The sequence below is a fragment of the Saimiri boliviensis genome, chromosome 15, assembly GCF_048565385.1.
Source record: "Saimiri boliviensis isolate mSaiBol1 chromosome 15, mSaiBol1.pri, whole genome shotgun sequence".
In the NCBI taxonomy this organism is placed as follows: domain Eukaryota; kingdom Metazoa; phylum Chordata; class Mammalia; order Primates; family Cebidae; genus Saimiri; species Saimiri boliviensis.
The window spans coordinates 19,433,069-19,437,877 of record NC_133463.1 but is presented as its reverse complement, the minus strand read 5'-3'; positions in this window follow the sequence as shown (position 1 = coordinate 19,437,877).

Below are 4,809 nucleotides of genomic sequence, written 5' to 3'. Positions count from 1 at the left end.
CATACAAAATTTGCTTTAACTTTTTACTTCAACTCCTATATAATCCATCTATCATTTCTTGCATATTTTTTCAGTATATTTGAAGCTATCTTAAGATTCTAGATATAAAAAATAAAGTGACACAAATTAGATTAAGAAATTCATATATGATCTTATATGTGAGGACGCATCATGTTGAATAACTACAATCATCTGAAGGGTTCTGTATCAGCACCCTAAGAAAGGGGGTAAAAGTTTTGTAAAAAATACTTAGGGACTGGGTACGATGGCTCACACCTGTAATCCTGGCACTTTGGGAGACCAAGGTGGGTGGATCACAAGGTCAAGAGATCGAGACCATTCTGGCCAACATGGTGAAACCCCATCTCTACTAAAAATACAAAAATTAGCTGGGTGTGGTGGCGTGTGCCTGTAGTCCCAGCTACTCGAGAGGCTGAGACAGAATTGTTTGAACCAGGGAGTCGGAAGTTGCAGTGAGCCGAGATAGTGCCACTGCACTCCAGCCTGGCCAAAAAGTAAGACTCCGTCTTAAAAAAAAAAAAAAAGAAAAAGAAAAAAGAGAGAGAGAGTTGGCAGAGGAGAGACAGAGAGAAAAGAAAGAAGAAAGAGAGAAAAGAAAAAAGTGAAATGTGTTGTAGCTTCAAGAGAGTTACCTTGATAGGCCACTGATGTCAGAATTACAAATGAATACCACTTATTATGCTCTCTAACTAGTCTTAATATTCAAGGTAAACACTACATCACTTAAAACTATGGAATGTTGAAATGTTAATTCATTTAGATAGACATCAACATTATAGACGTCTAGTTATCTCAAGATTGAAAAAATTGACACATGCTTTGCCTATTTCACCAAAGAGCAAAACTAAAACAACAGCTATATTGAATCTGACAATTTGGAACACAAGCTGAAATTATATTTCCAAATTCTCAGGACCCTCCAGCTTAGATTTCTAAGGGCATCCTTAATACTATTCATTACATTAATATCACACAACAAAAACAGTATTTTCCATTTTTTCAGCTTATAAAGTAGCAACTGCTCTCTACTTCAAACTCTAAATATAGCATAATACGTATAATAAAGTTAGTTTTTTCCTATTCACAATTTACATTCTGCCTTAGGAGTTAAATACTGAGACATATTAATACCAAAATCCAAATTTCTCACTGTGATCAAAAGGCCCTTTATGATCTGATTCCTACTTTCCTCTCACACATTCTACCACTCCTTTACTATCTTCCACCCACATCTGGGTCCTTATGCTCACCCAGCTCTTCCCCACTCCAAACCTTCACATTGGCTGCTTTCTGGACCTGGAACGCTTTTCCTTGCAGGCTGTCACACACCTGGCTCCTCATTCTTGTCTCAGCTCAAATGCCAATTTCCCTCATCTCAAGGAAATACCTTTCTGTTTCCCTTCTTCCTCCTCAGCCCAGTTACAAAATTTCATTTCACTCTATTTCTTTATTTCACAGAATTTACTGCAATCTGAAATTATTTTGGTGCTTGATTTATTAGTCTGTCTCCCCTTTCTAGAACGTAAGCTCCATGGGGCTGGGGGATTGATCTAACCCACCTTTGAATCCCCAACACCTTAAGCAGTGGCACCTGGTAGTCAACCCATATATATCTGTTCAGTAAAGCAATAAACTTACTGCACATATTTTACTTGCTTTTCAGAAACGTCAACAATATATTGCATTTTTAGAGGAGGAAATTAAATGTGTCCACACTTTAAAGTGACTATTTTCTTAGAGATAGGGTCTTGCTGTAGGGTCTTGCTGTGTTGCCCAGACTGGAGTGCAGTAGCTATTCACAGGCACAATCATAGTGTAATGCAACCTCGAACTCCTGGACTCAAGCAATCATCCTTTCTCAGCCTCCCAAGTAACTGGGTCTACAGGCCTGTACCACTGTGACTTTTGTTACACTGTGAGATCATTATAAAATGAATACCTTTTCCCAAAACTTCTTAAGAGATTTATAATAGAAGTGGAAAAAAGCCTTATTCTATAAAGGATCACTACTGCAGAAATATATAAAAGGCCACACAAGAGTAAAAAAGCACCAGCCACTTACAAAAACAAGCACGGAGGAGTGTAACTCTTCAAACAAGCTTACCAAAAAAAGCAAACAAGAACCAAAAAGTGAAGCAATTAAATGGAGTTATACAGATATATAAGATGTTTTCACTTATTTTAAATTATTTTGAAAGACATGAGGATAGAGTATATTACATTGCCGAGTTTCATTCTTAGCCCCTATTCATCACAAACTAATTAAACTTTTGCTGAACTTATTATTGGCCTGATGAACTTAGGCAAAGTCTTGAATCTCTATTAGAAGACAGAGGTTCCCCATCTCTGGTACATTTTTTTAAAATTCCTAAAACATAAGCAGGGAACTGTTTCTGAAACCTAATCTAAACTTTTTCTAAAATTGTAAGTGCATGTCTTGCAAATGCTACCTGAAACTCAAACTACAATTTTAGACTTTATTGACAATAAATGTTTCAGAAATTGAGATAAAACATCACTTAAAGTAGAGTGCTAGTGGCAATGTTCACAAAACACTTTTCAGGAAACTTCTTTTCACTTTAAGGTAAAATCTTCTTATTTTTAAGATATAATATAAATATGTCTTTAGGCTGGGCACAGTGGCTCACTTCTGTAATCTCAGCACTTCGGGAGTCCAAGGCAGGTGGATTGCTTGAACCCAGAGGTTCAAGACCAGCCTGAGCAACACAGTGAAACCTCATCTCTATAGAAGATACAAAAATTAGCCAGGTATTGTAGCACACCTGTAGTCCCAGCTACTGGGGAGGCTAAGATAAGAGATCTCTTGAGCCCAGTAGGTCAAGGCTGCAGTGAGCTGCGATCTCACCACTGCACTCCAGCCTGGGTAACAGAGTGAGCCCTATCTCAAAAAAAAGCATCTTTAAGGTAATGAAATTGTTTTTCAGCTGAGTTCCTTAATTTATAGACACATCTCACATGTTATATTTGTTTCAATTTGATCCTCTAGTGGAGAGTGGAAGTGAACCATTTTAGAAAAGAATCTACATATATTAAACATAACAGAACTGTAAACATAATAGAGCTGTAAAACCAGTACTTGAGGCTGGGCACAGTGGCTCACGCCTATAATCCCAGCACTTTGGGAGGCCAACATGGGCAGATTATGAGGTCAGCAGATCAAGATCATCCTGGCTAACATGGTGAAACCCTGTCTCTACTACAAATACAAAAAATTAGCCAAGCGTAGTGGCACTTAGTGGTCTTAGCTACTCAGGAGGCTGAGGCAGGAGAATCGCTTGAATCTGGTGAGTGAAGGTTGCAGTGAGCCGAAATCACGCCACTGCACTCCGCCTGGACAACAGAGAGAGACTCCGTCTCAAAAAAAAAAAAAAAGAACTTGAGAAAATCTTTGTGTATTAAAATTTATATAACTTCTAAAAATAGAACGTAATACAGTCCTTTCACACCTGTTCTTAGTTAATAATGGGGACAGTGAGGCTGAGGCAGGAGAATTGCTTGAACCAGGGAGACAAAGGTTGCAGTGAGTCGAGATTGTGTCACTGCACTCCAGCCAGACTCTGTCTCAAAAAAGAATAAATAATAATAATAATAATAATAATGGGGACAGTGGAAAGAAAGCTGGATTTGAAAGTCATGCTGAGATTAAGTGAACATGGTTTGGTGACTGGTATTAATACATGAGAGTACTGGAGATGGCTCTCAGGCTCTACTTCTGTAGCAGGGTGAACTGTGGGCAAGAGAGAAACTGGAGGAAGTCTATCTGATTTGTGAAGGATGGAAATGAGTTCAGTTTTGACAGATTGAGTTTTCATTGCCTCCAGGACATTTATATCCAGGTGGAATGAATGTCTAGCAGCCAGTTGGATGCATAGGTCTGGAACTCAGAAGAAATATTATGGATTGTTTTATATATAATCTATGTACTAATTATTTAAATTTATAAAATAAATAACAAATTACGTAAATTGGTTATAAAGTTAAAATTTTTTAAATCACATATTATTAGGGCTCATATTGTGTACATCATGGCCTTCGAGGGCTCCTAGTATCTTCTACTGAAGGTCCTAATTAAATGATCATCTCCAGGTTACAGGATACCTTGAATGAAGACTGACTCATCGATAACCAAAAGGGTTTTGTCTGTATTGATTCTTCAGCTTGCAGCTTCAGATAGATAGATAGACAGATAGATAGATAGATAGATAGATAGATAGATAGATAGATAGATAGGTACTTGTTCTAGCTAAGCTTTCTGTAGTCATTTTCTTTTCTCTCCTCTGAGTTTCCATTTGAAATGTCCTATGAAATTGGGAATCATGTCCCAAATTTCTAAATAAACCTCTCCTTAAGGAAATTTTCTATTGCTCCTATTAGGTATTTATTGCTCTATAACAAATTACAAAACTCAGTAGATTAAAATAACATATTATTTCACAGATTTCATAGGTCAGGGTTCTAGGTCCTCTGCTTCAGGGTCTCTCTCACAATGCTGCCATCAAGGTGTTGGCTATGGAGGAGATCTCATCTGAAAACTCAACTTCCTAGCTGAGACAGTATTTGTTGGCATTTAGTTTCTCATTGGACTGACAGTCTTGGCTCCTCACTAGCTGTTGGCTAGAGACTATCCTCAGATCTTTGCCATATGTACTCTCCTAAATGACAACTTGTTTTATCAAAGACTGCAAGCCTAAAATGCAGTAAGGTCTGCTGACAATAGAGAAGTTACAATCTTTTGTAACCTAATCACAGAAAGATAGTCTATCAGCT